Genomic DNA, 24,548 nt, shown 5'->3' on the forward strand with positions numbered 1-24,548 from the left:
GTTAGTCCATCTGATCTGTAGGTATTATTGATTAGTCCGTCTGATCTGTAGGTATTAGTTAGTCCATCTGATCTGTAGGTATTATTGATTAGTCCGTCTGATCTGTAGGTATTAGTTAGTCCGTCTGATCTGTAGGTATTAGTTAGTCCGTCTGATCTGTAGGTATTAGTTAGTCCGTCTGATCTGTAGGTATTAGTTAGTCCGTCTGATCTGTAGGTATTAGTTAGTCCGTCTGATCTGTAGGTATTAGTTAGTCCGTCTGATCTGTAGGTATTAGTTAGTCCGTCTGATCTGTAGGTATTAGTTAGTCCGTCTGATCTGTAGGTATTAGTTAGTCCGTCTGATCTGTAGGTATTATTGATTAGTCCGTCTGATCTGTAGGTATTACTGGTTAGTCCATCTGATCTGTAGGGAAGTTTCATTCTCAATTTTCTTTGTTGGTTTTTATTTTTATTACATTTGTTTGTGTGTGCATGTACACATGCACACCTGGGTAATGGTGCATATCTGGAGGTCAGAGGACTATTTACAAGAGTCAGTCTCTCCTTTCATCATGTGAGTCCCAGTAACCAAGCTGTAGTTGACAGGCTTGATGGCAACGCCTTTATCTGCTACGCTATCTCCCTGGTCCGTCCTTGCTGAATCTTGATTTGGATGGCCTATCTAAACATGAGAACGGAACCCTGAAGTCTAGTATTATTGTATCAGAATCAGACATTTTCTGACAATAATTTTATGACATTGGGGCTCCATGCCTTCGGATAGTGTGTACGATTTCTTTACTCTGAGTTTGGTTGAAATCGAATCTCCACGGAAGCTTGTTTCCCACCTCCACTCTTGAGTCTATCAGTGTCTTTTCCTCTAAGGTATGTTTTTATTTTTTTTTCTTTTTGAAACAAAGACAGATATTTTTTAAATTAACCGTATTTTAAAATTAATTCTTTAATAATCCCGTATAATGCATTTGGATCATATTTACCCTCCTTCCCCAAGCTCCACCCATATCCACCCACTTCCTTTCCCCACAACTTGGTGTCCACATTTAAAAAAAGTCCATCAAGTCCAATTTGTGTTGATTGTATACTGTTGGCATGGGGCCATCTCCTGGAGGATGGTAGACCAACTAGGATCCATATTCTTTAAAAAAATAGTTTATCTATTATTTTTATGTGTATGCCTGGATTGCCCACATATATATAAGTGCACCTGGGTCGTGCAATGCCTGCAGAGGTCAGAAGAGGGCATTGAAGCCCCAGAACTGGAGTTATGGCCAATTATTAGCTGCTGTCTGAGTACTGGGGTTTGAACCCCATCTTCTGCACGAACAGCCAGTGTTCTTAACCACTGAGCCCCCAGAATCCACATTCTTAAAGAAAACCGACTCTGGTTCCCAGTGGTTACAAGAGCATCTAACTCCTTGGCAGAGACAGAACACTGAGCCACCCCTTTTATTCTCTGTGCCTTGACCCATGTGTGTCTCTGTGTTAATCACAGTCTTCTGCAGAAATAAGCTTCTCTGGCTGAAAAATGTGCTAATCTACAGGTACAGAGATAAATCATTAGGAGTCAGTTTAATACCATGACCCTTCAAAGAATGAGGTAGAGTTTGTTCATACAGTCAGACACTGTGGGTTTCTTTGTTGGTTAACTGAAGTCATCTACATTGAAGGTTACTGTGGAGAAATGTTTACTGATTCCTGTGATTTTACTGTATTTCTGGATGGTTGGCTTATTGACTGTTCTTGTCTTTCTTCCCTGTTATTACGGGTGGATGGTTTGGACGTGATGGCTTCCTTCTCCCCTCTCCTTTGTTCATGCCTTCCTATGGTGGGACTCATTTTCCTGTGTCCCGCTGCGTCTGTCTTCCTCCTCTGTGTAAAGCAGCCCTCTAACTATTTTCTGTGCTGCTGACTTGGTCATTGGACATGAATTATCTGAGCTTCAGCTTGTCTTGTGATGACCCTACTCAAATGTTATGATGGTTTGTCCAGGTTCAGCAATCTTGGTTGTTCTTTTCCTCAGGGCTTGTTAGGGTTCCTGATGAGAGCTCTAATACCATTCAAATATCTGTTATTTTTAATATTTTATGTGTATGAGTGTGTTGCCTGCCTGTATATAAGTGTACCACATGCATGCAATGCCCAGAGAGGCTAGAAGAGGGCATCAGATCCCCTCGAACTGAAATTCCAGATGGTTGTTAGTCATCATGTAGGTGCTGGGAACAAAACCCAGGTCCTCTGCAAGAGCAGCCAGTGCTTTAACCACTGAGCCCTCTCTCTAAGCAGCCAGTGCTCTTAATCACTGGACATCACTCAGTCCCTGACATGTGGTTTCTGTTTTAAATCTTGGTTCATGAGTTCTTCATTTCCAATATTTCAGAGATATTTTTTCAAAATTCCAATTTCCTTGATGAATTTTTATTCATGTTTTCGATTTTCCGCTTCTGTTTTGCTGACTGTCCTCTTCAGATCATAGATTAAATTCATTTGTGTATTTATATCCTTTGGAGGCCACTGATCATTGTTTTTTGAAATATTCGCTGATACTGCATCTGTTTCCATAGCCTTGATTCCATAGGTGAAGAGGTATGAACTTTTGGCAAAGTTATCCGTCATATTTCTTATGTCTCTGGGATGCATTTGCACATCTGTTGGTTTCCTTTGGTGATCTCAGTGTGTAGCATGCCCTGGAGGACTCAGGCTTCAGAACCACTCAGGATTACATGGTTACAGCAGTGACATCAGATGGTACACGATGCTGTGAAAATTAGACGTGGTTTAGGGTAGAGGGGGAAATAGTAAAAGAAAAAAAAGAAGGAAGGCAGCAAAGGTGAAAATCAGAGACAGGAGCGGTGAATGGAAATGAAGCAACAGTGGGAGCACAATGCAAGGAGACCGAGACGTCAGAAAGTATTTTGAAGAAGAAAAGACTCAGATTATTTACCAATAATAAGGATGCTTGAAAACCAAATTAGGTGATGGTAAAACAGGAATAAAAATGAACAAATATGTTTTTACCCAAATGGACAAAAGCAATGGAATACAGATAAACCAATCAACTCAGGTCAAAATATTATTTAACGTGTAGTAGTGAGGAAATAAAGATGGGGGAGCACAGAGTCAAATAATCACAAGAAACATAACAAATAAAAAGGGAAAAGAGGAAAAGAGACTGCCCAGTAATGAAAAAATAAGTCAGCAAAAATGAAGGGAGGGAGGGAGGGTGGTAGGGAGGGAAGGAAGTGAAATTTTAAAATAATGACATTTTATGTTAGGAATCCAGGTTCAGTTCCCAGCACCGACATACGGTGGCTGACAACCACCTGTAACTCCAGCTCCAGGGGATTTAACACGTTTTCCTGGCCTCCACAGACACTGTATTCATGTACATCCCCACACACAGACACACATATACTGCAAATTAAAAGTTAAATCTCTAAAACCAATGCTTAAATATGATAAAGTAAAAATGCTGCTAAATGTAAAATAAGAAAAGAGGAAAGAACAGGATTAAAAGAAAAAAGACTAGAAAGGGAGGAGACCAACAGAAAAGGAAACAGAGGATGTCTCAGAGCAGCGTCCTTGGAATTGGAGACGCTTGGTAGATGCACAGGGTGGTAGGGAATCAGCTGAGCTTAACTTCCCGGTGGCTCATGCTGGTGTTGTCTGTATTGGACAAGTACAGGGTGTTTGCCAGATTTCACGTACTCTGTTTTATACATCTATACGCATACCCATCGAAATCTATTTCTAGTGTCAAACCCACGTTCCCAAATGCCTTTGGTGTTGGTCTATCCACTGAAGCCTGGTCCTCTTGTCCAGAGTCTCAGTCTTAAAGAAAATTGACACTCCGTGCCCCAGAAGCTACCTCTCCCAACCCTGGTGGTTGGAGCTCTGAACAGTTCTTCAGTTAGGGCTTGGACCTCCGCCCCCTCCCCGTCCATTCTGGGATTCTGTCTGACTTGAGGTTACATGAGTCTCCTGCACTCTCACTTTTGCTGAGTCCCCTTCCTGAGTCTTACCGCCCTGCTGGAGGGATGCAGGCATGGGTTTGAGCGGTCAGCTGATGTTCCTGCCTTAGGGTTTTTGCAGCAACTGTCAGATAGATGGCTCCAGAGGTTAATCCGTTAGTGAACCTCACATTCAGGGTTTTTAGTCTGTAATTATTCTCAGTTGATGCCATCTGCTCCCAGCAGCTCAGATCAGGCTCACCACTCCCTAAGCACCTCAGTGCTTGTGTGGAGCCTCCTGCCACCTGCAATTTGGAACTTATATATGATCCCCATGCCCTTTATAACTCCTTCCCAGGGTGGTCTCTATTCCTAGAGCTTTTAAAAGCAGATTTAATTCAACCTCTGCATCTTGTGATTGCCCCCCACGCTCAGCCCCCATAGCAGCTCAGTATCAAAGAATAGATTCTGTTTCAAGATGGTGCCTATTCCCTGCCCTCTGAGTCATAGAGCGACGGGGATTCCTGTACACAACTGACACATCAGTGGAAAAATCACTGTCTCCACAAAAGCCATAGCTGGGTTTGAAGCATGTGAGGGCTGTGGGGCCATCCTGGGGGTAAAGGCATGGCTCAAGGTACCCGTTTTACCCTGCAGAGTCAGGCATCAGGAGACGTGTTCAGCTTCTGCATCTTGTGCTACCTGTCTTTTTCTTTGCATTCATCAGTTACTTTCTTTGTGGATTTCCAAAGCATCTCTTCTCTTCCTTTCTTTGGTATGGGTCAATGTTTGCTTCAGAAAACTCTGCATCTTCCCTGGGCCATGAGGCAGCAGCTTCTGGTCCACCCTTACCTCCCCTCTCACCTCCTGGTTCCCTCTCTTGCATTGTGATACACATGACTTCCATGCTTCCCCCAGAATTTCTTTGTAGTTCTGTATTCTAACTTTATTCAGTTACCTCGTTTTTATCATGCAATACTTGGTTTCCAGTGATGTCACAAATATTTCAGTTTTAATGGTGAGAACAAACATAGTTCAAATCTTCTCAGCCTCCTGTGCTCTTTCCTGTTGGCATCTTACATGGCTCATAAACCCGCTGTGAACACATAAAATTCAACACGCCCAACACGCACACATACCCACACATCTTTCTGCAGTTCACTGTTCTTTCTTTATTCATGTGATGGCCAATGTTCTTGTCCATTCAGTGACTGAAATGCAAAGAATCGGCCTTTCTGGACCCTTACTTATCACAAGAAGATGATGCTGACTTAGACCCCATCTGCTCAAAGCCTTCCAACTCCCCCTTCCATTTCCCACTTGTTACTGGCTGAATCGTGAAACTGATTTTCCAGAGGGATGATGGTTGCAACCTCCTGGTTTGTCTTTTTCTTCCAGGTTGATCTTGTCCCTTTTCACTCTTATTTAAGTTACTTTTGCAAAATCCAAATATTGTGTATACACTTTTGAACCCAATGATTGGGATTATTCCCCTTACTCTAACGTTGCTTTGAATATAAATGCCAACGTTCATATATTCGTATGTTTTGTGTGTGTGTCTTCGTTATCTTACACACACATAATTCTGCATCTTTTCCATGCAAAGTGTTCTCAATTCATGCCTAAATATTTTTAAAATTTTTTATATAGTTATATTTATTTTAATGTGTAGGAGTGTTTTGCTTGTATGTATGTAAGTATATCCATGGCGTGCAATGCCTGTGGAGATCAGAAGAGGGCTCCGGATCCCCTAGAACTGGAGTTTAGGATGGTTGTTAGCCACCATGTGGGTGCTGGGATCCAAACCCAGACCTTCTGCAAGAGCAGCTAGTGCTCTTAACCGTGGAGCCATCTCTCTAGCCCAGGGGCTGCATTTTAAAGTTTGCCAATAACTTCATATTATTTTTTCCATTTGTTTAAGCTATTTCTATTATAATTGCCATTTATCCCTTTCTATCTAAACAATTTCTACTCATCCAATTCAAATATTATCACTCATTGATGCCTTCCAGGACTCACTGGAATGGGAGAATTGGCCCTCACCACTCTGTCCCAGGGCTCTTTGCTCCTCTCTTTGATTCAACACTTCCACATTAGAATCTGAAATGTGTGTTACTTATCCTTTGTATTTCTGAGTTCCTTCCATTTACATTTATTCCCTTCATTTATTCATTTGAATTTCATTCGTGTACAGGATGCACTGTGGTCATATCTACCCATGTTCCCCCTTCAACGCCTCCTCCCAACTTTATATCCTCTTTTCATGATCCTCCGAGTCCGCTCAGTACAGTCTTGTTGCACAAGCATGGACCTATGGCCATTCACGGGAGCAGAAGGCAACCTACTAGGATCTCCGTCCCTAAAGAAAACAGACTCTCCCTTCTGCAGCAGCCTTCAACTTTGACAGCTACTTAGCTATGGATATGGATTCATGAGTCTCTTCCCGATCTATGCTGGATATATGACCGACTAGATCTTGTGTAGGTCTTACGCAGGCTACGACAGCTGTGGTGAGTTCACGAGGGAGGGCTCTGTCATATTCTAATGATGCTACTTTGCAGAAGTCCTTCCCCAGCCTCCATCCCTTACGATCTTTCGACCTACACTACTGCAGTGTTCCCTGAACCATATAGGAGAGAGTGTGGTGTAGGTGTCCCATCTAGAGCTGAGCCCTCCATGGATGCTCATGCTGGGCAGCATGTCCATGCTTGATCCAACCTTCCCAGGGCTCCAGAAGACATCTCCTGTCCGTGCATCTTGTCACCAGCCCAGTCCTCTTGCACACTGGCATGCACAACCTCTTCCTTAAAACCTTAGGAAGTTCTCAACCTGCCCAATCTGTCTTCTCTTCATTCTCTCAACTCTGTATCTAATCTCTCATTCAACAGTGACTATAGAACATATTCTTAATGGCTCTGTATTTAACCATTGGATATACAGAAAAGAAGTCCTGTTATTTTTCCCTCAGGTCTGGACCAGACCTCAGTAACCGAAGGGTGGTGGCTTCTGAGAATCAAGCAGCATTATAGATCTAGAACATGCTTGGCTCTGTTTCTAACACTTTACATAGATTCTTTCATTTAATACCCTACCCCCAATGCTCCCTATCCTAAGGTCAAAATATTAATAGCTGGGACTAGAGAGATGGCTCAGCTGGGGAGAACGTCTACTTCACAATCATGAGGACTGGATTTAGACACCAGCAACCACTTAACAAGTCCGCCTGTCACTTCAGCTCTGAGGGAACCAATGCCATGTTCTGTCACCACACTTTCACAGGCCTGTGCACTCTCACAGGCTGTGCACACACTCTGAGCACACACACACACACACACACACACACAAACACACACATCAATAAAACAAATCTCTTATAGCAAAAGAAAAGAAATTTGCTTAAAAATTCAATTGGTGAGCATTCTGGGAGGTTACCCCATGCCCACACCTCCAGATCTGTACTTCAGGACACCGTATCTCTTCAGACCCAATCTCATCTCCTCTTTGCCCCCTCTCAGCTGCCCCCTCCACCTATTTGAACTGTGTAGACCTGACTTTCTTCCTCTGTGGACCTCTGTAATGGAGGCCCAGGGGCTCTGGGAAGTCTGGCCTAGATGCTCACACAGTACATGGTCTGATCTGGTGAATGTTTTGCAGTTGTTTGAAATTCAGCTTTGGGTGAAACCTGGTCCCTGACGTCCTTGTGTTCAGTGCTGAGGTCTGGAAGGGAGCCAGGTTACTCTGTCAGGTAATTAGCGGAATTCTCCAGCACTAGTGTGCCTTCTTTATTATGATTACCTTTTTTATTTTTGCTATTACCTTCTTTTTTGAGAACCAAGGTTTCTTTACAAAATATAATTGTTATTTGGCAAGGTCTGGAGAACTAGCTTAGAAAATCGACTTGAAATTCAAAGTCCATTGCAGCAACGAGGAAGGGTGGAAATGTAGTTTTAGCTATCACCTACTGTTGCCATGGTAGAAGGAAAACAGCTGTGCTGAGAACTCCCAGAAGGCTTTGCAGGAAGCATCATGATCCTAAACCATGTTCTTCATGTTAGAAGATTATTTAGACAGCTAATGATTTAAATGGAGTAGATTGTATAATTAAATATGAGCAGCAGTAATACCTGAAATGTTAGTTTACAGAGGTTAAATACTAAAGGTATTTGGGAGGAGAGTACATTTCTAGGATCTCAGATACTTCTTAAAGAGATTTATTATTTAAAGCGGACTCAGAGTTGGGGGGTGTAGAGACGGCTCAGTGGTTAAGGGCATTTGCTGCTCTTGCAGAGGAACCAGGTTTGATTCCCAGCACCACATGACAGCTCACAGCCTCCTGTAACTCTAGCTCCAGGAGATCCAATGCCCTTTTTTGGCCTCCATGGACACTGCACACACATGCTACACATACATGCATGCAGGCACAACATTCATATATAAAAAATCATAATAAAGCTTTAAAAACCACATCCAGACATGTCTAGTTTTAGTTCAAATAGCACCAGGATCATATGTATGCATTTCCATTTATAAGCAGGAGAAATAGCTGTACAAGAACAGGAGTATTAGGGCCGGAGGTATGGCTCAGTGCTTAAGAGTACTGGCTGCTCTTGCAGAGAACCTGGGTTTGATTCCCAGTACCCACATGGTGGCTAACAACTGTCTGTAACTCCAGTTCCAGGGGATCCGACACTGTCTTCTGACCTGCTTGGGCATTGCATGACACAAGTGCACTTGCACACATGCAGGCAATGCATTATTGCATGAAAAATAAAAATAATAGATAAAATATTTTTAAAAAGAACAGAAATGTCTTGAGTCTCCAACCAACCGAAGCTTGAAGAATTCCCGTGAACCAAAGCAGTGGTGGAAGTGTCTGGAAGGTAATGGTGAGGTGGCTCAGCCATAAAGAGTCCTCATGCAAAGGACCAGGATTCGGTTTACAGCACCTGTGTGGTGGCTAACAACCATGGGTGGGTAAATCCAGTTCCAGGGAATCCAAAACCCTCTTCTGATGTCTGTGATAATTACAGGACATGGGTGTCCTTGCATGCATGTAGGCAAAACATCCATACACATCAAATAAAAATGAATGTATGAATGAATGAATGGAGATGTCTGGGTAGAGAGGAAAACTAGAGAGAAGAAAAAGGCTGGATCCAAGAGGGAAGTCTCAGTCGGTCTCCAGGTGGGACCGCACATGGCAGAAACAGAAAGCATGCTCCAGAAAGGGCAGGAGATGGGGACTGATGGAGGAGAGGAATTTTGGTTTTATATTAAGGCATAAACCCTATGATGTAAATAAAAATAAGGGAGAAAAGAAACATTCAGAAAGGAGTGTTTAATAAATCAGGAGGCAGAGGTAAGACTGAATTCCAAGTAACTGATGACTGAAAAGTTTGCTACTTTGCTCAAAGCTGTTCTTTGGAATGAGCCAAGATTTGTAGTGGTAGGACAACGGATGGAATCCTGTCATGCCATCCGGCCAGCACACACCAACACTCGTAAAATCAAAACAGTGATGGCATTCATTATTAGCTTGCTTGAAGCAAAAGCAGACTACCTCAGTTGGAAAATTGTGAAAATTTGAAAGTGGAAGTGTAATTAAAACTGAAAATGAGAGAGAAACATATCTATGAAAATATATAACTCTAAGCAGTGGATTTGAGATTCTAGGTAGAAGCATACGGGGCATAGTTGTAAAAAGACCACCGTATTCAAATTAATACAAGCTTGAACAGTTGTGTGGAAAGAAAGGTGCACTCTGGTGAAGTCTATATATTAAACTTTAATTTTTTTAGTGTCTAGATTTCTAAACATATTAGCATGCTGTTAATGATACCAGCAGGCAGGAAAATGAAACTCAAAAAATATAAACATTGTGAGCATTTACCTCTGAATAGCATTTAAAAGATATTTATTTTACTTTTAATTATGTGTATGTGTGTATCTGTGTAATATATGCACGTACATTCAGTGCCTGTGAAGGCCGGAGGAGGCATCTGATCTCCTGAAGCATGAGTTACAGGTTGTTGTGAGTAACCCAATATAGGTACTGGGAACTGAACTCTGGTCCTCTGTGGGCTGGCAATTTCAGAGTGAAAAGTGTGTGTGTGTGTGTGTGTGTGTGTGTGTGTGTCTGTGTGTGTGTCTGTGTGTGTGTGTATGTTTAAATCTGAAGCTATTTGGTGTGGGGTTGCTCCCTCTCCTCGTGGGTCGTTGGCCACCGCTCCACGAGGACAAAGGGAGCAGAAGCGACGAGCAGGGTCAGGATGGCCAGTGAGCACTGACGGAAGAAAGCCCTTCCGGGGAGGCAGGTTCAGTGATGCAAACAGCTCCAGACTCAGTGAAACAGCTCTGTTTATTTAGTGGGATTTTTAGGGAAAATATAGTGTGGAGGCAGCAGCCAATGCCTTAGCTGATAGGTGCTCATAGTGTGCTTTATTTACATGTGGTAGGGAGATCCTATCATAGACTACCAGGCAATGCCTGATTATCACATAGAAAAAACCTGGGGGTAGTTTTTACTCCAGGTAACTATGCGAAAGGTCGTGTTTTAAATGAGGCCAAGCATCGGTGCTTGGTGGCACTTTCCAGGTAAGTCAGGCAGGAAGTTCCTGCTGAGAAAGGAGCCGACCTTAACAGCAGGGTTCCCCAACAGTTTGGTACTATTTAATTTGTTATACTCTATGCGTTATTTAATAAATGGAAGTTTTAGCACAATATATTCCAAGTTTTCCAAAAAAGGAAGCTTGAAAAGTGTGGGGAACACAAAATATGTTAGTTTTCAAATTATGGGAAGACTTTCTCCATCCTGGCTTGCTGTGCACTCGTGGGAGGGAAGCCATGAAGCTTTTGCAGCCCTTTTAGGGCCACGGGGAGAATGGTTCCATTGTTGTGTTTAGATGCTGGTTTATACGACTGTTCACACGGTATACCATCAGCAAGTCTGCACATTTCAAACCTGAGTGTGTGTCTAGATGGCTGTCATCCAAAGTGTTAAGTGCGCTAGAATGGACACCACTCCTTCAGGGTTGAGGTTCTTAGGTGCTGGGTCCCCTTCGCCTGGAGACCAGGTAGATTTGATCTCAGGAATTTCTTGGCATTCTAGGTACCCTGATTCTTTCTTCTTTGACCTACAGGAGGCAGGATGTGTTACTGACTGCTTGGCCAACCTATAACAGACCTAAGCTTTTCCTCCTTCTAGTTTCATCATGAGTCCTTCAGAACAGCCAGGAGGGAGGCACGGAGTGGAGAGAAACACTGAGGGGGGCCAGGTGCTGTAGCAGCTCTTTGAGGATGAAAAGTAGTCTGCAGTGTCGTAAAAGCATGTTAGGACCTGCAGGGTGGCTCATGCTGCCAAGCCTGGTGACCTGAGTTTGCTCCCTGGTACCTAGAGAGTGGGGGTGAGAGCTCCCACAACCCTCCCTCTCACCTTCATTTGTACACTGGCGCATGCACACTCACATACACACAAACAAGTGTGTTAAAGTAGAATCAAGTTAATGATTGGGGATACTTTACAATGTCCCTGTCTACTTGAGGTTGTTCTGGCTTAGCTTTGCTGACCAGCTATGCATTAATCTATGTGTATGTATTTCTACCTGTTGGTTTGCAAACACCCCAAATCCCCAGATCAAATCCAGTTTTCAGACTGGGTGGAAAAGTTCAATTTCCTATTCCTATTACAGGTTTGAGAGTCAGTGAGGCATGTAGGAAGGACAGCAGATCTTAGGAAAGCTTTTAATCTTGGAACAGCCTAGTAATACAGATGATTATGGCAAATGATTCCTTAGTTTCTGTAAAGTGAGATAATGCCATATCTTTATAGGACCGTTCGGTAAGAAGACAGGGAAACCCTGAAACCTCAGGAAAACATATCAGGTAAGGCAAGCAGTGGTTTTGATAGAATTGATGCCAAGGCCTCTTAGACAACCCTCAGAGTATGTTAACTGTAAGGTGAATGTGCTTTGTTTAGGACCCCTGGCTCTGTGCCTTTGACAAATTTCCTATATCCTTCCCTGTTTACAGTCAGGATTGAAGAATAATCAGCTTAAATATGTGCTAAGTACATTAAACCTGCTGTTTATTTGGAATTAGGCTCAAAAACAATGATGCCTCAAATGATGAAATTTTTCTACAAACAGCAAATCTCCCAATAAGAATTATATTTTAGACCAACTTTTCTTTCTCCTTAAAATGATTGACAGTCAAGGAGTGTGGCTATTTTACATCTCTAATTAATTATGTTTTACAAAAGTAAACCTTTATTAAGTACTGTTTGTGACCTTTACAAAAATAAACATCTGACCTCTTTTTCAATTGCATGGGGGCGGGATATAAGCAATTTCCTTTAGTAACACATGGCGAACAATATTCTAGAATGTGCAGGACATGGTAAGGATGTCGAGGAAGGGGATTTAGACTTGTCTACTCAGAGACTAGAGGAGTCTCCTTGGAAATATTGCATTTGAATGGAAGGGTGGAAACCTTACAGGTACTAAAATAATAAAAATTGGAGAACGAAGGGGCCTCAGAGAACATAAGACAGCAGCCACGTGGTGTTGCCCGCCAGGTCTGTAGTGCTGGAGGAGTGTCTGCAGCAAAGACGACTGGAAGGTGGAGGCCGGACTTGCTCTGGAAGGTGGTGTATGCTTAAATAAATGCTGCTGTGGCTTGAATTCTACAGCACTGGATAAGAGGAAGAAACACCAGGGCCACCTCTGGAGAGAGGCTGGGATATAAATGACTGAATGAATACTTCACCCAAGAAAATGCCAGGTCTAGTCCAAACACAGACTAGGAGAAATTGAGTGATACCAACTCATGAGCAGAAGATTTTCTGCAAGAAACTGGGTGATCAGTTATAGTAGATAAATAGTACATAAATGTGTATGTGCATAGAGATGTACACACAATGCACACATGCACCTAGAGACAGAAGCGCACGTTAGCTGATTTTCTCCAAAGTGCATTAAAATAGCTGAAAGAAACCTAAAAGTAGGCAGTTTTGCATTAGCTCCTAGTGTGAGAGGAAACGGTCCATCATGGTGCGGGCACAGCCATGTAAGGAGTGTAAGGCAACTGTCTATATCGAATCTTCAGTCAGGAAGTACAACGGCTGAGTGGCACCAGGGTCCAGTTAAAACCAAGAAGCCCTCACCCCTGTGACCCACCACCTTCAACTAAGCCCCAGTAGCTGGGAACAAAGTGATCAAATACTTGAGCCTTGAGGAATGCTTCATAGTCAAACAAGAGCATGCATCTGCCTTCTGTGAGTGGCTCAGATGATCCCATACACAGAGTGTGTGTGTGTGTGTGTGTGTGTGTGTGTGTGTGTGTGTGTGTCTGTGTGTGTGTCTGGGAATTTTTATGCTGGAAGAGATCACACAAATTACCTGCTGAGGTGTCTGTTGAAGAGCCACTCCAGAATGCTTCAGACTTCCTAAAAAAAGATTTAAAATGTCTACAAAGAAACATGGGGGAAATGGACAGTTTGAAGCATTTATCTCACAATCTGTGTTTCACCTCTAACCAAACAGTTAAATGCAGGAGAACCATGGCATAGTTCCTGCTAACGAGCCCTTGTTTGCTTTCTCTACAGACTTTCCAACATTCATTTTGTAACATTTCAAAACGACCTTAAGATGTTTCCAGTTAGTCAGTAAAGAGCTGAGCTCAATTCTTTCTGTCCTCATCCCTGATTGTATCAATTCTGGAGCCTGTTCTTTGTTCTTGGTCCCCAGGGATCACAGAAGCCCTCCATGTGGAATTGCTTGTGTTGGCTAGAACATTCTAGCTTATCTGTCCTTTAGTCAAACTTTGCCCTTTAGTCAGCAGGCAAAGTAATAATAATAATAATTAATAATTAATAATAATAATGTTAACATGTGTTTAGCCTTTGATTAAGCCATCCTGAAATCAGTGCTTGAAGAGAATCATATGGTACCTCTCAGATTTCCATAATTCATTCTTACCTTGTTGGTTTATTTCTCAACAAGGTACACTGAATCCCTAACCCCACAGTACAGAATGCAATTTCATTTGGAAGTAGGGACTTTACAGATGTGAACAAGTTAAATGGGATTACTAGCATGGCCCCTACACAAATCAGGCCAATGTTACTATAAATAGGACAAAGCTGGGCATTGAGACACACACAGAGGAAGTGTGACATGAAAACTGACCAGTGAGTGGCACAGCCATCAGCCAAGGGATGCCAGAGGCTGACGGCCCAACACTGGAGGATTGTCCTCTGTAGCTTTGAGAGGAAGCAAGAACTTGCCAGAGGCTTCGCACTTAGAGCTTTCAGAACTGAGATAACACATCCATGGTTTTTTTTAGTTATTCTTTATTACTTTTATCTTGTGTATGAGTGCATTATCTCCATGTGTGTAAGTGCACCCAGGTCATGCAATGCCCCCAGAAGTCAGAAGAGAGTATCAGATTCCCTGGAACTGGAGTTACAGATTATTGTTAGCAGTCTGTGGGTGCTGGGAATTGAACCCAGGTTCTCTGCAAGAGCAGCCAGTGCTCTTAACTGCCTGACCACCTCTCCAGCCCCATCCCTATTGTTTTAAACTCTCTATGACTTCATTTTTTGGCAACGTTGGGAAACACATACTTACATAGTAGCTGGGCATGGTGGCAAAGTGAACCTGTCACCCCAGCACTCTGAGGCAGAAGGACTACAAATTCAAAGCAGTCTGCGCTACAAACAAGATCCTGTCTCCTTGGAGCCCCAGCTGACCTGGAACTTGCTGTATAGACCAGGCTAGCCTTGATCTCATAGATACCTTCCTGCCTCTGCTTCCTGAGTGCAGGGATTCAAGGCCTGAGTGCTGGCCTTCACAAATATATTCCTAAAACAAATGTTAAATGGAAATTGACTGAAAACTTGCAAGTTGCAGTTCTTTTAAGCCACAATCTACATAAATACATCTGTCAATATACTGGTTCTGTAATTCTGTCAAAGAAATTTAACACCAGAGGTATAAAGGTCATCTTTCACAATGAGAAAATATCCTTGGAATTCAACTATCTGTAATTTGTGTTCAAAAGTCTACTTCTCTATTTCCAACTCAAAGTAGAGCCACCACAGTCCAAGGGCTTATCCAGGAGCCAAGTGCATCGTGGGTTCTGATTCAAGTACATTCGCTCCTTCTGTCAGCAGCCCTAGCTGTGATCCCTGGGGTCTCATGCGATGGAATCCCGTCTGTGGAGTTGTTGGTGAACTGTCTGCGCCTTACTCAGAGGCCAGTCCTGAAGACCACTGTGGCCCGACTCCCCCAAGTGCAGGCAGATGTCACACACATTGTCTTTGAAAGAGATTGTGTGGCTGTAAGAAGTAGGATTGTGGTTAAAACTCACAAGTCAAATAAGAGTCTATGCATGTTGATGAAGGCTTTTAAAGTGATGACATTAAAAGCTAGAGTCATCTCCACAGTTGATATTAGGGTTCATATTATTATCATTCTTTGTGTGTGTGTGTGTGTGTGTGCGTGCGTGCGTGTGTGTGTGTGTGTGTGTGTGTGTGTGTGTGTATGTGTGTATTATTGGGCTGGGCTCAGCAGTTAAGAGCACTGGCTGCTCTTGCAGAGGATCCAGGTTTATCAGTTCCCAGTGCCCACATGGGGACTAACAACCACCCATTACTCCATTTCCAGGGAATCCAGTGCCCTCTTCTGACATTTGTGGGCTTTGCACACAGAGGTGCACTTACATACATGCAGGCAGTATACTCATACACATGAAATAAAATACTTAGAAAGGAGACTATTAACTTTTTCTGGATAGGAAAAATGTTCCTAAATAAGAAAGCCCATTGATGGAATGAAATCACCTTTTCCTCCCTACCTAGTCTCAGAGACTTTCAGAGTATAGCTCCTCTCATTCACTTTATGGGAAGCCATGTTAAAGGTGGAAGGTCTGCAGAGAGCTCACTGGGTCTGAGGGACCAGAACCACACAGGGTATGAAGGAGGTGAGATCTTGTCCCCCCGCCCCCCACAGGAATTTCCACATGTAGGCAACGTCCAGAGATGTGCCCAGGCATACAGTGAGAAATGTTGTCATTAAAAGTCCACATTTCCAGTTAAACATCTTGGAGGATGGGGGTCCATAGGCAGGCTATGATACTGGTTTTACGCAATTTCTCAAATGCTTAGGTAACTTTAAGAGAAACAGTGTGAAGGATGCCCTCTACTGACCCACCTTCACAGTGAACTGTCTCTACTTTACTTCATGAACTTACTCAGCGAATACAGAACGCCACCCACAGAGAGATGTGTCCTATATTCTGGGGCCTGTTCAAGCTTTATTCTCTTCAACAAAACTGTCCTCTTTAGCTGATCAAGGAAACTGGATGGCTGCTAGCTTCTCTCCAATATGCTTTGGAAAACAATCTGATGTTGACCCTAATGTGTAGCAGAGAGACCCTGCTGGGCATTACACCTTTGTTAGGTGACAGTAGGGTACACAGGTCTCTGCTTGGTGGCTGGCATTCAGAGACTCTTCGCAGAATAAGCTCCCTCCACCTCCTTAGCCTAAGCAGCTTTTCCTGGTGTTCATGATGCTGTACAGAACTTGATAACTGTTTTGATGTGAGGCTTCAGTGTGGTTTAGTTTATTCAGCAATGCAACCAATAGGTTATCTGGCCCCAAGGAACCCTGAGCCACTCTGCTAATTGCTGCATACAAAGAACATTCAGCACTGACCCTTGGGGCAGGACTTCCCAGGGTTCCTACTGAGACTCCTCAGGACACAGCTGCTCTCTGGTCTTCTGTTCCTCAGCAGGATTTGCTGACCATGGCCTGAGCATGTGATTTCCGTATGATGGTAGAATGCCTTGCCCTCATTTCCTCCTTAGTCTTCTTTTTGGGGGCAGTGCGGATCTTTTTGAGACAGGGTCTCCCTGTAGCCCCAGCTGGCCTGGATTCACTATGGAGACCAGACTGGCCTAGAACTCACAGACATCCACCTGCCTCTGCCCCTCAAGTACTGGGATGAACGGCTTGCATCACTACATCTGGCTGGAAAATAAAAATTTTTTTTTGATCTTTTTGAGACAGGGTCTCCCTGTAGCCCCAGCTGTCCTGGAACTCACTATGTAGACCAGGCTGGCCTTGAACTCAGAATGCCTTGCCCTCATTTCCTCCTTAGTCTTCTTTTTGGGGGCAGTGCGGATCTTTTTGAGACAGGGTCTCCCTGTAGCCCCAGCTGGCCTGGATTCACTATGGAGACCAGACTGGCCTCGAACTCCCAGAGATCCGCCTGCCTCTGCCTCCCAGGTGCTGGGATTAGGGCAGATGTGACAGTTTCAGGGTCTGTTGGTATATCAGAGATGTTCATCTGTCTGCTTTTCTGTTTGTTACTTTAAAGTGTTTCTTTCTTTTTGAGAATCTCATACATGTATAAATGAAATTATTCATACCTTCCATTTTGCCACTCCAAATTCTCTCACAGCCCCACAACCTTCCCCAGCCTAATTTCATTCATTTTCAATAAACTAACTCTGGTTAGTACTGTTCTTATGTGCGTGAGTGCGGGGCCAACCAGTGGAGCAGGGGAACCTCCCAGGATTCACTTTCTCAATACATAATGATTCTCCGTCCCCCAGCCACTGTCCACTGCTAACAGCTCCTAAGTAGGGGTGGGGCCTACAGATCATCTACCCAGTCTATCCTGGGGTTTTGGTTGCCTTGATCTTGTGCAGGTAACCGCAGCTGCTGTGAGTACGTGGGTGTGACAGCCATGTCACATCTAGAAGACGGCACTTCACAGCGCTCCTCCCCATCCTCACAGTCTTCCAACCCCTCTTCTGTGACGTTTCTGAGCCTTGGGGATAGGACTCGTTTGATACGGATGTCATAGTGCACATTCTTTTAGTCCCAAGAAGTGTCCTGCAGTTTGTGTTCTGTGTTCTCTTGCAGCTGTCTGGTTACCATTTATCCTGTTGTTATCCAGAAGTGTTAGACTTTACAGGATTTTTGCTAGCTCAGACCAACTGTGAGGAATTTCCTCCTGCTGATCTTGTGCGCCTGAGCCAGAGCTCTTACGGTGGTTCCTGTTTAGTTCCCGTGCAAGAGTCGCTGTCAGCGCTGCTAAGGGCTGTCAGTCACTGATGCCAGGCTTACTTCCGCCAACTGCCTGCGTAAAAACTCTATCCTTGTTGCTTTAAATTTCATTTTGGCAATAAGCAGTGCATTTTATGGTTTGACTGGACATTCACGCATCAACTGGTATTTATTTATTCTTTACGTCATGATTTCTAAAACATGTATATATCTGGACTATATTATCTTTGTACACATTTCATCCGTCTTTTTGTTTTTCAAATGTTTTCTTTTGCCAATGAAAGAATACATTAATTGAAATTAAAGTTGTTAGGGACAGTTACAGCTCAGCAAGTAAAGGCATTTGACTATCAAGTCTGATGACATGAATTTGATTTTCTAGAACCCACCTGGTTGAAGGGAAAAAGCAACTCCTGCAAGTTGTCCTCTGACACCCACACATAGGCTGTCGGATGTGCGCACGCACACACACACACACACACGCACACACACACACACACACAATCTCTCTCTCACACACACAATAAATGATATAATAAAAAAGAAAGGTGTTAGTGGTTTTGGATTTAAATCACAGGTGTAGAAGTTTCTTGCGAAATTCTAATCCAAATACCTTCATGTCTAAACGTCTCTTATGTGAAAGGGACTAAAGATGCCGTCCACACCCCCACACCCCGGACGTCATCAGTTGTGACCAGTGGCCTTTATCAGTGGTGAATCTCCCTTGTCGGCCACAGCTTTCTCTTACCGTTCATCATTTTCTTCATCTGTACTTTTAACTATCGTGTGGCTGAATTCACTCTGCCTTCCTGGGACACTCTGGATCACCAGTGTCAACTCAGTCCTCTCCTTCTGAGTTCCTACCTCTGGAAAGGAGTGGGGTGCCTACAGTTATCGTTGAGAAATGGGCACAGCAGAAGCAGCTGTGTTAATGAATTCTGTGTGCAGGGTCTATACACACATAGGAGAAGAGAAACATTTAGGCACATCCTGGCTGTGGTTCTAGTTACCCAATTCTGGAGATCAGGAAGGAGCCTTGAAAAGAGTGAAATGAAACAACTACCCGTGGCAGGTATAACACATCTGTAACCCAGTACGCAGGAGGCTGAGGCTAGCCTGTACTACATAGAGAGTCTCTGTCTCTAACAAAAATCATAACAACTACAATTGATATGTAAATCTAGAAGGATTGCATACTACATCTAACTCTGTTTCTCCCGATTTAGGGGCAAAGAGGAAAGGATCCTACACCTGGGATGTGAGGAGCTGGTTTCTTTAATGTTTATTATTTTTATTTTATGTGTATGAATGTAGTGCGTGCATGTGTGTAAATGTGCCTGTGTCATGCAGTGTCCATGGAGGTCAGAAGAAGGTTTCGGATCCCCTGGAACTGGAGTTAGGATGGTTGTTAGCTGCCATGTGGGTGCTGGGAATTGAACCTGAGTCCTCTGCAAGAGCAGCCAGTGCTTTTAACCACTGAGCCATCTCTCCAGTCCTCAAGGAACTGGTGTCTTATCCCTTTTCTGTCACCAGAGCTTTACCTCTGTGACCTTTCATGGTCTTTCTTGTCACTAGAGCAAGAGAACAAAATACAATTCCTGCAGTTCTTCCTGGCTGTCAGAAACTGTGGATCTTGGGAAATGTCACAGAGAGAGAGAGAGAGAGATGACCAATGTGACGCTATTTAAAATAGTGACAAAGTAAATGCCCAACAACAAAGATTGGTCAAGTAACTGTGGCCCAGTCGTTTAGGGAAGATGCATATTATTGATTCATGAGTGAATAGGAAAATGGAGAGTCTGTGCATTGACTACAGCTATGTCAGGCTGTATTTTCAAAAACACAAGGTTTAAGTATGTGTAGTCAAGAATGTGGCTGCTGACCTCGGTCTTCAGTTTGTGCAAGGCAGCCTCCAACTCTTCAAGATCCTCCTGGAGGATCATGTTGTTCATTTTCACCGTGAACTCCTTGGTTCATAATGCAGGGGGAGGCCCAGCCGCGGAGAGTCTAATCATGTGATTCCAAGAGTGGGGCTTTGAGTCAAGTGACCTCTGGAGAGTGGAAAGCAGCTGGAGGAGGAAATGGCTAGTGGTCACCTCTGCCTTGTGCACATAGTGAAAACTCAGAACTCCTGGATGAAAGCCTTGTTTGAGCCTTGGTGGGAAATAGGAGGGCTGCCACACATCCTGATTCTCCCCGTTCTCTGGGGAGCGGGCTGCACCTGTTTCTGGTCCTTGGCTCACATTTTTTGGCTAGTTATGGTTCGTGCGTTTATTTTATCTTATTTATCTGTTATTTGAGAATTGCATATATGAATACAATTTCATATATGAATACAATGCACTTTGATCACTTTCACCCCTGTGGAGCAGGCCTTCAATTCAATCACAAAGCTGTTGGACATTCTATAGCATGCAGTCCACCACTGCGCCGACGGGCATACCTTCCAGGCTGGTTTTAATGTGGCTTTTAGGGTTCATAAATGGTTCATATCTTTTATAGTAATTGCAGAAGTAACTACCGCACCTTCTTGTGGTCTTGATTTGGTCATGAGAACCAGCACATTTGTAGATGATGATGTATGGAACACTGTGTGATCATGGTTCTCTTGAGCACTAAGGCATGTTGGGAGTTTTGCAAGTGACAGCTGGCACTTGTGGCAGCCACTAGAGACAAAGAGAAGTCTTCAGGAAGCTAAGATGGAAATATTGCTCATTGACCTGATGCTCTCAGGAAATGCCTGCTAGTGTGACCTTTAGAATTGTTGTTGCTAGTGATTGCTATACAGAAATATCAGGTGAAGGGGCAACCTGGACATTTCCACTCTCCTAAACTTCCTGACATTTAAATTCTTATTCTTTGATTTAAAACCTGAAAGCAACAGCAATAATAGAACCAAGGGTGAGGAGGTCTGGAGTGAAAACAGGGTCAAGTGTTTCCACGCTCAAACACAGTGGGCTCTGGGAGTGGAGCACCCAGCACTGGACCGCAGCCCCTGGGATGAGTACCTTGCATGCTTACTTGTAAATCCATTTACCACAAAGCCCAGAGGGAAGGTGGGGAACACCTGGGCCTCAGATAGAAATGCAAAGGGCCTTAATTCCAAAATGAAGAAAAACACATTCATTTGGCTTTAAATGGGGCCATAGGCTGAGTTCGAAATTGAATTTTGGTCTAGATATGGGGAGAGCATAGCAGTAGGGCAGACCATCATTCTTCTCTCGGTTTGTTTGTGTCTGGGATATAAAATAAAGAATTTAGAAATTCCACCCCTCGAAATATCTCAATTTAGAAATCAGACAAGCACGCCACTATTCACCAGGTGGATTTTCCCATTCCGAAGATTCTCACTGAATGCTGTACAGTGGTTTGGGTGTCTAAAGACACCACCGTGGGGTTTCCATAGACCGCAATTTCAGTTCGGTGTTTTTCACGTTACGTGGAGACTTTTACATTTTTCATGTTTCTAAATGGATTTTTTTCTCACATCACTATTTTCTAAACTCTACTGGACAATCACAGCAGATTAGAAAACAAAACAGCAAAACATTGGTTACATTAATGAAAGAAATCACATAATCACATATTTAAACCTTGACTGAAGCCATCTCTGAGATTTTCATTGTCTGTTGTGTATACATCTACATTAGGACCCTGCTTTTGTCTAAAGCTAATTCCACCCAGGAACCCCTTTGTTCCAGACTCCCACACATGCTGGCTGCCTTTGATTCATGTTATGGAACACGTGATGATCTCTCTCTCTCTCTCTCTCTCTCTCTCTCTCTCTCACACACACACACACACACACACACACACACACAGACATACACACACACACACAAGATGTGGTTGCTTTGACAGATAAGATCTTCCAGAAGTACTAATTGACCTTTTTATAAACCATGTAGTTTATTATAACGGTGAATATTTATAACCAGGGGCAAAGTGGTCACTGTGTGGCTGTGTGAGTGTCCCCACATGAGAGTACTTGGCTCCTTTATTTCAACATCATGTACATCATTTAATACTTAGCACTGGAACTGGTGATTAATTTAGGTCATTAATTTGCCCTTTCATAACAACGCAGTGTAAACGGCAGTATAAATTTCGTGTATAAGGCACCTTTATCACTTTTCATTATTAAAGGTGTTAGACTGTAATTGTGGTGTTCGACTAGTTTCCTAGAGTCATAAGATAGAATTCCTTTTCATGGCTTACTTCTTCTTTGTGAAATCTGTCTCTAAGATATAATTCAGTTAAATGTTTTTCTCCATGAAGTAGATGGGAAGTAAAATGATCGCTGAAGAAGAATGTGCCACTTTGCATCTTGAAATCTGATTTTATAGCCACAGTGATCAGAGTATCTTCAATTCAAACAAAAGAATTGAATTTGGAGAACATGCCACATTTGCATGGAGCATCTGGCTCAAATTTTTCCCACATAGATCTGGAAGACAATGGTCACTACTCCCTCAGTGTTACTGAAAGACAAATGTAAGACCCCACCCACCAGCAAGCGATACAAACTCAGCGCTAGATCTCCTCAGAGAGCATCTTTAAAAAAATTATTTTATTTTATTTTATGAGTGTATTGCCTTCATATATATAAGTGCACCAGAGTCATACAGTGCCTGTGGAAGTCAGAAGAGGCCATCGGATCCCCTGGAACTGCAGTTACAGGTGGTTGTTAGCTGCCATATTGGTTCTGGGACCCAAATCTGCATCCTCCTCTGTAAGACCATCCAGTGCTCTTAAATGTGGAACCATCCCTCCAGCCCCACTCAGACAGCATCTTTGATATAAATATGCAGGACATTTTGTTTCAAAGGATCATTGCAGGAGAACCGTGACAACCCTTGATGGGTTAGAGGTAGAACTCCCCTCCGTACAATTGTTTTCATGAACTTAGGGAAAAGGGAAATATCTATTGACAGGAAGACTTGCCTGCCATGCACAAAGCTCTCTGCATATCTGTGGCACAGAAAATGAAATTTAGTGACAGAAAGCAAACCAGGGCTGTCTGGGTCTCCTGGGTGGTATCTGAGGACAGCCATAACAGCAGCAGTTCGGAGGGGGATCTCAGGCACTGCAAATGTTCTCTGCGAATTTAGTCAAGGTGTGACTTCCCAGATCTCATCTACTGTACACTAAACGTTGGTGACTTGTATTATATGTAAATAATACCTAAATAGATTAAATAACCGGTGTGCTAGGAAAGAGCAGTGAGTGAGGGGGTGATACTATAATTCGTTAATAATAGAGGTGAACAGACATATTATTGCAACAGCCTACGTTTTACCCAGAGTCTGAAAAAGGGAATGTGTTTGGTTTGGTTTGGTTTCTTTGAGACAGGGCCTCAGTATACATCACATAATGGCCTCAGACTCTTGGTTCTCCTGGTCTGCCTCCTGAGTCTTGGGATTACTGATGACTAAATCAGATTATCAATTTAAAGGCACCAGAAAATACAGTTGATTATTCTCATGCGTTCTTTGGATCCTTGTTTAACTGTTGCATATGGAAACGTTAAGCTGGGTTTGTTATCAGTAGAAGACATCTCATAAATACTGAGCATTACTAATAGCATTACTAATGCTATACTGCCAAACAGGGACCTGTGGATGTAGGAGACACAGAAACTTTCTCCTACCGACCAGCAGACAGCCTTGGCCAGTTCACTGGCTCTAATAATGTGAAATCTATCCCTGTTCTGTTTAGGAGTATATCAGTTACTTTCAGTTGCTATGGTAAAACATCAGGACCAAGACAACTTACAGAAAAAGGGTTTATGGGGCTTAGAGTTCCAGAAGGATCAGAGTCCATCATGGTGTGGTAGCACGGCAGGAGGCAGCCCAAAGTTAAATGCTCACATCTTCAAGCAGGTACAGGGCAGAGAGGACAAAGCTCAGATGGGATCAGGTTGTGGATTCTTGAGGCATGCCACAGTAACGTACTTCCTCCAGTAAGGCCACACCTCCTTAAAACTCCACAAACAGCACCATCACATCAGCGTACCAAGTGTTCAAATACTTGGAGTCTGTGGGAGACATCTCATTCTACCACAGGGAGAATTACTGAGCTACAATGTGGAGCACTAAACTGATTTTAGGCATTTTTTCTGAGACAAGCTCTTGGCTGTTAGTGTGTCACCTCCTTTCTGAACTATCTCAAGAACAGTCTCATAAGACCTATGAACATGAATTAAGAGTTCCTACCTAGGTGTGGTGGCATGCACCTGTATTCCCAGCATGCAAGAGTGATGAGGTTGAGGCCAACCTGAGCTACATGGTCAGTTCAAGTCTAGTCAGGGCTATATAGTGATACTAAGACAACAAATCCACCAAACTAAGAAATAAGAGTTCCTCAGCATGGAATATTCAATAGAAGTTAAGGATAGATGTGTATCTGTGGTGTATATGTATATGATACTTTAAGTATTTTAAAAGGTCATGTGACAAATGGGTGGGGTTCCGACAATGCTTATTAGAATATGGATTCAAGTTCACCTGCGCCTACACTGTAACAGA

At 43.2% G+C, this 24,548-nt stretch overlaps 1 protein-coding gene and 1 pseudogene across 4 annotated transcripts in view; one reads left to right on the top strand and one right to left on the bottom strand.

Moving 5' to 3' along the window:
- Positions 1-19,973, bottom strand: part of LOC103734277 — a 120,540-nt pseudogene extending 100,567 nt beyond the window's left edge.
- The window catches only part of Znf385d (zinc finger protein 385D), a 997,469-nt gene that overhangs the window by 846,453 nt on the left and 126,468 nt on the right, over positions 1-24,548 (top strand). The window lies entirely within an intron of this gene.

This window comes from Nannospalax galili, unplaced genomic scaffold (assembly GCF_000622305.1).
Source record: "Nannospalax galili isolate Female #2095 unplaced genomic scaffold, S.galili_v1.0 scaffold215, whole genome shotgun sequence".
In the NCBI taxonomy this organism is placed as follows: domain Eukaryota; kingdom Metazoa; phylum Chordata; class Mammalia; order Rodentia; family Spalacidae; genus Nannospalax; species Nannospalax galili.